This window comes from Pantherophis guttatus, chromosome 18 (genome assembly GCF_059756535.1).
Source record: "Pantherophis guttatus breed Tessera chromosome 18, ASM5975653v1, whole genome shotgun sequence".
NCBI classification, from domain to species: Eukaryota; Metazoa; Chordata; class Lepidosauria; order Squamata; family Colubridae; genus Pantherophis; species Pantherophis guttatus.
The window spans coordinates 12,160,001-12,172,226 of record NC_142080.1 but is presented as its reverse complement, the minus strand read 5'-3'; the positions used below and the strand labels follow the sequence as shown (position 1 = coordinate 12,172,226).

At 44.2% G+C, this 12,226-nt stretch overlaps 1 protein-coding gene across 1 annotated transcript in view; it reads right to left on the bottom strand.

The window, feature by feature from the left end:
- Window positions 1-12,226, bottom strand: part of CDC42BPG (CDC42 binding protein kinase gamma) — a 102,794-nt gene that overhangs the window by 71,629 nt on the left and 18,939 nt on the right. The gene's annotated exons all lie outside the window — the stretch shown is intronic.

Genomic DNA, 12,226 nt, shown 5'->3' with positions numbered 1-12,226 from the left:
ACTTTTGTAGATACCTGCTTAGTACAGCTTTCAGGGGCTCCCCAAGCGGCGTTCTTTTTTATACAAAGTCAGCTTATTGCCCCCACAATCCGGGTCCTCATTTTACCTACCTCGAAAGGATGGAAGGCTGAGTCAACCTTGAGCCTGGTGAGATTTGAACTCACAGTAATTGCCGGCAGCTGGCAGCTACGTGCTACTTAACAGCATTTTAGTCCGCTGCGCCACCAAGGCACTAATAATACAGATACAGATTAACAAATTTGGAAGGGGCCTTGGAGGTCATCTAGTCCAACCCCCACCCAAGCAGGAGACCCCCCCACCATTTCTGACAGATGGCAGCCCAGTCCCTTCTTGAAAGCTTTTTTAAGAGTGGGGTATGCAGTGGTTCCATTCACACACACAACACACTGACCTGAGTCCCTTGAAGAACTCACAGGGTTCAAACCTGTTTACTTTTATAGCTTAGTATTTTGGACAAACCCTTGATAGTTTGTCCATGTAGTCCTCAACTTATGACCACAACATCTATGTTGCTAAGTGAAACAATAGTTAAGTGAGTTTTGTCCCGTTTTACCACCTCTCTTGCCACGGTTGTTAAGTGAATCATTAGAGTTAAGTTAGTAACCTGGTTGTTAAGTGAATTTGGCTGGTCAAAAAGGTTGCAAAAGGGATCTTGGGACATTGCAACAGTCCTAAGTACATGCCAGTTGCCCTCTGAATTTTGATTGTTGGACCACGGTTGTTAAGTGGGAAAAAGTCACTTTTTTCAGTGCCGTTGTAACTTCAGACCGGTCACTAAACAAACTATGATAAGTCAAGGTCTCCCTGTAGTTTTGCACACTGAATAAAAGTAATGCATTATTTATGTAATACTGTATACAGAGTCACCACCTGATGTGGTAGTGCAATTAGGATGCAATCACTACAATAACCGTGTTATACAAATGCAGCTGAAAATCAGAGAAAGCTTTAGGCTCAGCTGACCCTGTGAAGCCAGGAAGGAGAAAATGAATTACTGAAGGAAGAGCACGCGTTGAATTTTTAAACAAAAGCGTTATTTTTAAAATAATCCATTTTAAAAAAGCATTTTAAAAGGCATTTTATCCGTGCCATGAATAATGTCGCCTACCCAGCAACAAGTTCACAGAAGCTCTAATTAAAGGGATTTATTTGGATAAATCTTATTTTGGGTGTGGTCCCGCACTTGAGTTTCTTAAAAAGCTCCTATGCTAATATTGCAAGGAGGTGAGGAATGTTTTACCTGCATGGGGAATATATATATATTCCATATATATATATATATATATTATCAGGGGCAAATGCCGTTTCAACTCATTTTGAAGCAAATTTCAATCACTCGCCTATTTTTCAATCTGCAGATCATGCAAAATGCAGTTTTAATTGATCTTAATTAACTGAATTAATGGATCTTAATTAACTGAATTAATGGATCTTAATTGAATTAATTCATCTCCATTAAATTAATTGGCTTTAGCTGAATTAATGGACCTTATTAATCTTGGGAAGAACTGCTCCAAACTTTAATCAGAGACAGATTATCAATCCTGATTTAAAAAATAAACAAAAAAATCCTGTAGAAATTTAACGTTGATATATTTTGGCCTGTCTCCCTCTTGGGCTGTGAATTTGCAGAACTGTGTTGATAAAAATATTTTGCAATTACAGGTAGTACCTCGACTTAACAACAGTTCATTTAGTGATAGTTTGAAGTTACAACGGCACTTAAAAATGTGACTTACGACCATTTTTCACACCTATGACCGCTGCGGCATCCCCATAGTCATGTGACCAACATTCTTAGCGTACTGACTCGTATTTATGACAGTCGCTGTGTCCCGGGAAAAGCAAAGTCAACGGGGAAGACAGATTCACTTAACAACAGAGTGACTAACTTAACAACTGCAGTGGTTCACTTAACAGCTGCAGTCAGTAAGGTCGTAAAAGGGGGCAAAACTTAACAAATTTCTCACTGAGCAACATAAATTTCAGGCTCAATTTTGGTCATAAGTGGAGGTCTACCTCTCCTGTTCTCATTTATATATCCAGAAGTTTCAGCTGAGATATATTGGTGATCGACTTACGACGGTGCATTTAGTGACCGTTCAACGTTACAACAGCCCTGAAAAAAGTTATTTAGGGTGATTGTTTTTCACACTTTACGACGGTTGCCACGCGATCAAAATTCAGATGCTGAGCAATTGACTCATATTTGATCCCCTTTGACCACGTGCTCCCCTTTCGTGACAAGCAAAGTCCACGGGGAAACCAGATTCGCTTAACAACATAAACAGATGCAGTGATTTGCTTAACAACGGTGGCAAGAAATGTTTCACTTTGCAACATAAATTTTGGGCTGGGATTGCGGACGTAACTCAAGGACTGCCTGTATATGATCTATGTTAGATCAGGGATCCCCGACCCCTGGTCTGTGGACCAGCACTGGGCCCCAGCGTGCCAAAAACAGGGCCGTGTCTGGCCTCTCCACGGAACCAGTCCCTGGCGCCCAAAAGGTTGGGGGGGTCATTGTGTTAGATCAGTGATGGCTAACTTTTTTGCCGTCGTGTGCCAAAAGCAAGCGCCCTGCCCCCCGCACATATATGCGCAACACCCCTTCCATGGGTGGGCCCCATAGGCCTATTTTTCACCCTCCCCAGGCTCCCGAGGCTTTCTTGGAGTCTGGGGAGGGCAAAAACAGCCTCCCCCCGCCCGGAGGCCTTCCAGAGGCCGGAAACAGCCTGTTTCCCGACTTCCAGTGGGCCCGAACCAGGCCCGAAAATCAGCTGGCCGGTGCGTGCATGCGCGCTGGAGCTGAGCTAGGGCAACGCTTGCGTGTCCACCGATATGGCTCCATGTGCCACCTGTGACACGCGTGCCATAGGTTCGCTATCACGGTGTTAGATGCTCAGGCAAAAGGTGGCTTGTTTCACAATATAACATTACAATCGGCCGTTAGAAAAGGCACCAAGCAGCGATCCCACTGTCTGCAAGAGCGCCTGGGGCTTGCTTCATCCCAGGGAATATTAGCATCTCTGTGTGTGTGTGTGTGTGTTTTTGTTTGATCGGAAAACAATCAAACACTTCCCCTTGGAATTCCATGCGTGATAGAATGAAATCAGCGCCTTTCAACACTCGCTAACTGTTTTTGTTGTTGTTGTTGATCTGTGGAGGTTGTTTATTTTGCTTCTATCTTGCCACTCAGTTGACATCACCGACTTCATGCAGGTCAGATCAAGGTGCACCAGGTGCGTTCGCACAGCACACCACTCCAATTTCGTAGGGGAAATCTGGTTTTAGGGGGGACGGAGGTGGCTTTAGAGGCCATCCTCGCCTCTTACGACCACCCCTGAATCCCAACATTTCTGTCACTGAGCGAGACAGTTGTTAAATGAGTATTGCTCCATTTTACGACCTTCCTTGCCACCGTTGTTTATATATATATATATATTCTGAGGTTTTCGCGGGTGTTTGTATGTAGGTCTTTGGTTATTCGGGTTTTCTCCCGTGTAGAATTGGAAGTGTCTTGGTGACGTTTCGACGAAGTCTCATTTGTCATCTTCAGGCTGGTGTTTTCGGCTTCGTGCTTCTAGGAGCAATGCTCGTTCTAGCATTGCTCCTAGAAGCACGAAGCCGAAAACACCAGCCTGAAGATGACAAATGAGACTTCGTTGAAACATCGCCAAGACACTTCCAATTCTACACGGGAGAAAACCCGAATAACCGAAAACCTACACACACACACACACACACATATATAATTAAATATACAATTTAAAAACATTAGACTTGGTGCGACTTGTCTGGTACATACTTTTCTAACACATTTTCTTTCGTGTATATTACAATATAACATCATGCATATTCCGTATATACTTTTTGTACATTCAGTCACACTCCAGTTACCTACATATTCTATTCAAATCCAATTTATTATATTAGAGGGGAATAAATTGGATTTGAATAGAATATGTAGGTAACTGGAGTGTGATTGAATGTACAAAGGAGGAATGTAGGGATAGAGAATTAAAAACAAAGGGAAGAAAAGGGGAGAAAAATAAATAAAAGAATAAAAGAAATATTAATTTTTCTCCCCTTCCTTTTCTCCCCTTTGTTTCTAATTCTCTGTCCCTACATTCCTCCTTTTCTCTAGCCATTGATAAAATGTATTCCATCTTACATAGAATTCCGATTCATCATCTTCCTTGCCACCGTTGTTAAGTGAATCATGGCTGTTCTTAAGTTAGTCACACAGATGTTAAGCGAATCCGGCTCCCTCATTGAATTTGCTGGTCAGACAGTCGCAAAAGGGGATTGCGTGACCCCCGGGATATGGCAACCATCATAAGTACATGCCAGTTGCCAAGCCTCCGGATTTTGATCATGTGATCGTAGAGATACCGCAAAGCGCCTAACCATGTAAAACGGTCTTCGGCCACTTGTTTCAATGCTGTTGTAACTTCGGTCACTAAACGAACTGTTTATAAGTCGAGGACTACCTGTATTTGCTGGTCTGAAATATTTCACTAGAGTGGGGTTTAACGGTATCTTGTAAGCCAGAAAATGAGTCGGTTCCAGACTCAGAAAAAGCAGCTGATTTCCCCCCCACCCCACGCCGATCTGGTTAATTCGCTGTGTCAGAAAATTTCTCCTTATTTCCAGGTTGAATCTCTCTTTGAATCACTGCAGTTGTTAAGTGTATCCCACAGTCATTAAGTGAATCCAGCCCCCCCCCCCTCCCATTGACTTAGCTTGCCAGAAGCTGGCTGGGAAACATGCAAACATCTTATCTTGTGACCTCAGGATGTAGCAGGTGTTATAAAAACATGCCGGGTGTCAAATGCCCAAATTTTAAGCCCTTGACAATGAGCCGTGCACCGTTACAACGGCCGACCGTAAGTCAGTTTTTTTGGCGCCTTCATAACTTTGAACGGTCGCTAAACGAATGGCCGTAAGTCGAGGACTACCTGGTGTGCTGGGTCTTGTGAACTGGGATCCGGCTCTTCGACTCTCAAAAATCCTTCCAAGGGACCTCGACGGGCAACTGGGCTCACGCCCAGGCAGGTCCCGCCAAACCAGCTGGACGGCATTCCTCCGGGAATGAGCAGGGTGGGGACCGCGCCGAGATCGAATCCCAGGTTCTCCAGAGTGGCCCTGCCCCCACACTCCAAAACAGCTGCTGGGTACAGCCCTGGGTGCAAATGAGCAGCCTCCATCTCCCTCCGCCCCCCCCCACAAGATTGCATTGCCAGTTCAGCGAAAGAGAAGCGAAACTCGCTGGTTTTGAAGACAAACTTTGGTGGGAACTTTCGCCCCTTAGCTCAGAGCAGGGGTGAAATGCTCCCGGTTCAGACCGGATCGCCTGATCCGGTAGCGATGGAGGCGGGTGGTTCGGAGAACCGGTAGCAAAAATCCCTGCTCCCCCCCATGCTCAGCTAAGTCACGTGATCAGCAGAGGCTGTTTTTCTTTTAAATGCCTCTGACGATCCAAGCTGAGTTGCCTGATCATCAGAGGCTTTTTAAAAGAAAAAAAGCCTCTGCCGATCAGGCAACACAGCTTGGATCGTCAGAGCCTTTTGAAAGCATTTTTTTACAACCTCTTCGCCGAAGAGGTTGTAGAAAAAATGGTTTTAAAAATTTTTTTTAAAAAAAATTGGCCACGCCCACCCAGTCACATTACACACACACCCCCTCCACCAAGCCACATCCACAGAACCGGTAGTAACAAATTTTAGATTTCACCACTGGCTCAGAGGTTCAAAATTTCCTACCTCACAGGGTTCAAATCAGTAAACTATCCTTATTTTACAGTTAATTTCTCCACCACAATACCTTGAGCGCTAACCGTACAGCTCTGGCTCTATAATTCCTTGCTTCGCGTTTTCTACTTCAAGATAAGATTTATTTATGTTTATCCTTGGTTTTGTTTCCTTTCAAAATTGCTCAGAGCCGGGGCATCCTGTAAATTTAAGAAATTACACTTGGTTGCACAGTCAGGCAGATGTTGAGACTGGACTTGGCCTTTTGGGGTCCTTCCCAAGGACCTGGGATAGACAGATGTGGATGTTTGACGGGGTTAAAAGCAGGATGGAAGCTGTTCCCAGTACAGCTGCCTTTTGCAATTGACTAACGGGGATTGTGTCAATGCCAGTCATTTCTTGATCTAAACCAAACTGCCTTTGGAATTGATTGACATGGATTTTGTCAACACCAGTCATTGACACGGATTTTGTCAACCCCGTCATTTCCTGATCCAAATTCAAACTGCCTTTTGCAATTGACCAATGAGGATTGTGTCAATGCCAGTCATTTCTTGATCTAAACCAAACTGCCTTTGGAATTGATTGACACACGGATTTGTCAACACCAGTCATTGACACGGATTTTGACAATGCCGGTCATTTCCTGATCCAAATTCAAACTGCCTTTTGCAACTGACTAACGGGGATTGTGTCAATGCCAATCATTTCTTGATCCGTATCAAACTGCCTTTGCAATTGATTTGACACGGATTTTGACAATGCCGGTCATTTCCTGATCCAAATTCAAACTGCCTTTGTGTCAACGCCAGTCATTTGTTGATCCAAATCAAGCTGAACAGTGCAATTGACTGGTGGGAGATTTTGCCAATGCCGGTCAAATGCAAAAGGCAGAACAGCAACTGACGTCTTCTTCGCTTCCTGTTTTATCATTTCGGGTGTCAAGGGAAGATACAAAGTTTGGGTGCTTGCTCTTTTGGCAGCCTCAACCGTTGTTAACTGATGCTGTTGTAGTGTGTCTCTGATCTTCATCTTCTTCTGTGTTTGGACCTTCTCTTCTTTCTGTATATGCCTTGCACGATATGGACCTCCACTCCAAGTGGGAAAACCACTTCAATTGCTGTCCCAAAGATGCTTTTTTTCTTTCAATAGGCAACTGGACTTTCTGGTTTTTCTTTGAAGACGTTTTCACTTCTCACCCAAGAAGCTTCTTTCAACTCTGACTGAAGAACAATGAATCAATGGCAAGAGTTGAAGAAGCTTCCTGGCGGAGAAGCGAAACATCTTCAAAGAAAACCAGAAAGTCCAGTTGCCTCTTGGAAAAAAACCCCACCTTTGGGACAACCAGAACCTGGATGACTATGTACAGGTAGTCCTTGACTTACAACAGTCCATTTAGTGACCGTCTGAAGTTACAACGGCACTGGAAAAAGTGACTTATGACCGTTTGCCTGGAGAATAGGAATACTGGAGAAGAAAAATAGGGGTGAATGTCAAAAAGGAAAGAAAGAATATGTCAATGTATAGAAAATATAAAATGAATATGAATGTTAAGAAATGTTAACGTTAAGAAATACACGGTAATTAAAAGAGATGGGGACAAGAAGAAATTGGAATAATATGAAGGGAAAAGGGGGAAAATGTGAATATTAGAAGAAGATCATCACGAAATAGCTGTTAAAAAGAGTATATATATAAATGTTGTATGTCTTGTAATGTCATATTATGTTTTAATAATAATAATAATAATAATAATAATAATAATAATAATAAACTTCATTTGCTGTTTTTCTATGTACAGGTAAGTCCTTGACTTACTTAGTGACCGTCTGAAGTTACAACGGCACTGGAAAAAAGTGACTTATGACCGTTTTCCATACTTACAACCTTTGCAGCATCTCCATGATCACATGATCAAAATCCAGATGCGTGGCAACTGACATGTACTTATGACGGTTGCAGTGTCCTGGGGTCACCTAATCCCCTTTTTGCGACCTTCTGACAAGCACAGTCACTGGGGAAGCCAGATTCTCTTAATGAACGGGTTACTAACTTAACTCCTGCAATGATTCACTTAACCACAGTGGCCAGGAAGGTCGTAAAATGGGGCAAAATTCACTCAACCACTGTTTCGCTTAGCAACAGAATTGTGGCACAATTGGGGACGTAGGTCAATGACCACCACCTGCAGTTTAAAATTGGTTCTATGCCAATTCTTTCCCTAAGGATCTCGTTCCTGATTTTAGCAATCCACTGGCATTGAGAAAAACTCTCATCAGTCAATTGCAAAATGTGATTATAATTCGTTGCTTGTGGTCCTCTTTTTCATTCCCAGCAAAAGTTCACCACAACCAACCCACAGAAACGGGGAATGTAGAATAACAGAGTTGGAAAGGACCTCAGAGGTCTTCTAGTCCAACCCACTGCTCAAGCAGAAGACCCTATACCTGTGATGGCGAACCTATGGCATGTGTGTCCACAGGTGGCACGCGGGGCCATATCGTTTGGCACACGAGCTCAGCTCTGGCGCACATGTGCGTGCCGGCCAGCCAATTTTCAGACCTTCTGGGCCCACCAGAAGTAGGGAAACAGGCCGTTTCCAGCCTCCGGAGGGCCTCCAGGGGGCGGTGGGGAAGGCCGTTTTCACCCTCCCCAGGCTCCTAGAAAGACTCTGGAGCCTGGGGAGGGCGAAAAATGGGCCTACCGGGCCCACTGTGCCATTGTGTGCCAAAAGCCAGGGGAAGTGTAGGTGGACCATGCGTGCATGCAGGGGGAGCAGGGCGCATAGAATTATGGGTGTGGGCACGTGCAGGCGTAACCCCCCCCGCGCTGCCCCCACTTTTGGCACACGATGGCAAAAAAGTTAGCTATCACTGCCCTATACCCAGTGGTGGGTTTCAAAATTTTTTACTACCAGTTCTGTGCGTGTGGCTTGGTGGGCATGGCAGGGGAAGGATATTGCAAAATCCCCCTTTCCTCCCGATCAGCTGGGACTCGGGAGGCAGAGAATAGATGGGGGCGGGGCCAGTCAGAATTTTTACTACCGGTTCTCCGAACTACTCAAAATTTCCGCTACCAGTTCTCCAGAACTGGTCAGAACCTGCTGAAACCCACCTCTGCCTATACCAGTGGTGGCGAACCTTTTACTTACCGAGTGCTGAACAGAAATGCGCTTTGCGCACTGCGCGTGCTCGCATGCCATCCGCACGAACGTGCGGCTCCTCCCCATGTGCAAACATGTGCGGATGCGCAGAGCTCCAAAGACCAGCAGAGTCCCCTGAATTGCGCACATGCTCACCAGAGGCCTAAACACCAGCTGGGGGCACACACGCTTGCCCAGTTTCAGGTGAGCTTGGCGATGGCTTGCGTGCCCGGAAAAATGGCTCTCTGTGCCACTTCCGGCACATGTGCCATAGGTTCGCCAACACGGCCCAATACAGTTCCAGACAAATGGTTGCCCAGTCTCTTCTTATAAACCTCCAGTAATGAAGCACCCATAACTTCTGGTGGCAAGCTGTTCCATTGGTTAACTACTCTCGCTGTTATGTAGTTTCTCCTCAATTCCAGGTTGCTTCTCTCCTTGGTTAGTTTCCATTCCATCCATTCTTTCCTGTCTTGCCTTCTGGTGCTTTGGGAAATAAGTTAACCCCCTTTTTTTCCCCTCAAATATTGGAAGGCTGCCATCATATCCCCCCTAGTCCTTCTCTAGACTGGCCAAACCCAATTCCTGCAACCATTCTTGGTATGTTTTTGTCTCCAGGCCCTTGATCTCCTCTTTGCATTTTTCCCAAAATCTCAACATCTATTTTGTAAATGTGGAGACCAAAACTGGATGCAGGATTCCAGGTGTGTCCCTTACAGAGGATTTACAAAGCGGTGCTAACACTTCACGTGATCTTGATTCCATGCCTCTGTTCATACAACCCAGGATTGTGTTAGCTTTCTTTGGCAGCGACCGCACACATGTTTTATTAGATGGATATGACCTTATAGATGATCCTCACTCTGTCAAGGACCTTGGAGTACTCATTTCTAAAGATCTAAGTGCCCGAGCCCATTGTAACAACATTGCCAAAAAGCAGAGTGGATTTGATTTAAATCGAGTTGATTTAAATCACGATTTAAATCATGATTTAAATCACTAGTAAAAAGGCTTGATTTAAATCAACTCGATTTAAATCATAATTTTTAAAGAGCAACTGTCATCTCTGCTACTCCTTTGACTCACCGATAGTCCCAGTGTTGCAGAATATACAGCCTCATGCTACATAACTAAGCTCCATTTCAGGCTGAATAAACTAAATTATTTATGTATCTTAAATAGAAAACTATCTTACGATAGATTTTTACCCCAAAAGTTTTTTATTAAAATAAATTCGATAAAAATAAAAAAAAAATCCGATTTAAATAAAAAAAATCTGATTTAAATCAAAAAATCTGATTTTTTTGATTTTTTTAAAAAAATCATTGATTTTTATCCACCCTGCCAAAAAGGCATTAAGAGTTGTTAACTTAATCTTGCGTAGCTTCTTCTCTCGTAATGCTGTACTACTAACTAGAGCATACAAAACCTTTGCTAGACCAATTCTTGAATACAGCTCATCTGTCTGGAACCCGCACTGCATATCGGACATAAATACAATCGAGAGATATTTTACGAGAAGAGTCCTCCATTCCTCTAACTGCAATAAAATCCCTGATGCCACCAGACTCCAAATTTTGGGCTTGGACAACTTAGAATTACGCCGACTTCAGTCTGACCTAAACATAGTACATAAAATTATCTGCCACAGTGTCCTTCCTGTCAATGACTACTTCAGCTTCAACCACAACAATACATGAGCAAATAATAGATACAAACTCAAGGTAAACCGTTCCAAACTCGATTGCAGAAAATTGACTTCAGCAACAGAGTGGTCAATGCCTGGAATGCTCTACCTGACTCTGTGGTTTCTTCCCCAAACCCCCAAAACTTTAACCTTAAACTGTCTACTGTTGACCTCACCCCATTCCCAAGAGGTCTGTAAGGGGCGTGCATAAGAGCACCAGAGTGCCTACCGTCCCTGTCCTAATATTCCTTTTTTACTTACTCTTTTCATGTATTCAAATTATGTTTATACTTTTACCTGTTATAACAGGTAAAAGGAGCCTTGGTGGTGCAGCAGACTAAACTGCTGTAAAGTAGCACTTAGCTGCCAGCTGCCTGCAATTACTGCGAGTTCAAATCTCACCAGGCTCAAGGTTGACTCAGCCTTCCATCCTTCCGAGGTAGGTAAAATGAGGACCAGGATTGTAGGAGCAATAAGCTGACTTTGTATAAAAAAGAACACTGCTTGGGGGCGGGGGTGGGCGGTGGGGGGAGCAAAAGCCCTACTAAGCAGGTATATATAAAAAAGTATGGGGCGGCATATATAAATAAATAAATAAATAAATAAATTTAAAAGAGCCTTGGTAGTACAGTGGTCTAAAGCACCCTGTTATTAAGACCAGCTGCCTGCAATTACTGCAGGTTCGAATCTCGCCAAGGCTCAAGGTTGACTCAGCCTTCCATCCTTTCTAAGGTAGGTGAAATGAGGACCCAGTTTGTGGGGGCAATAAGCTGACTTTGTATAAATATACAAAAGGATGAAGGCTATTGCTTAGCACATTGTAAGCCACCCTGAGTCTCCGGAGAAGGGCGGCATATAAATCAAATTAAATAAATAAATAAATAAATAGATAAATAAATAAATAAATAAATAAATAAATAAGTAAATATGCTTGACAAACTTATGATTATGATGATCATCCACTAATCCACTCCAAGGTCCCTCTCGCAGTTCCTGCTCTTGAGCCAGGTTTCACCTAAGGATCTCTATAGCTGCACTGCTTAGATACAGAGAGGGAGGTGGATGGGAGGCCTTTCCTCCGATCACAGCTGCTTCCTCTGTTCCCCTCCCACCTGGCCACCCCGCCCTGCTCAAACCCACCAAAGCAGGTTTGCCTTGCCAGGTTGCTGGGTTGCTGGGGACAACAAACATTTGGGCTATGCGTTTTTCCCCTGCAGGGATGCATCGGCCTCAAATCATGCGCCAAGGCGGGAGCGGATCCTGCTGCTGGTATTCGAACCCTTTCGAGGAGCAGCTGAAGGGGTGGGCGGGGGTGGGCATGGCCCCAAGTCATTTGGGTATGGCTGCAGCACCAAGCACCAGAGCAATCTCCCAGCGACAGAAGGGGGGGAAAATATTTGCACTGGAGAACGTTTCTGGGTCAGCAGCCTCCCAGGGAGGTCAAAAAAGTCATCCCTGGAGGTTTTTAAGAGGAGACTGGACAGCCACTTGTCTGAAATGGTATAGGGTCTCCTGCTTGAGCAGGGGGCTGGACTAGATGACCTCCAAGGTCCCTTCCACTTTCTGTTTCTGATTCTATTCTATTCTGTTCTATTCTATTCTGTTCTGTTCTATTCTATTCTA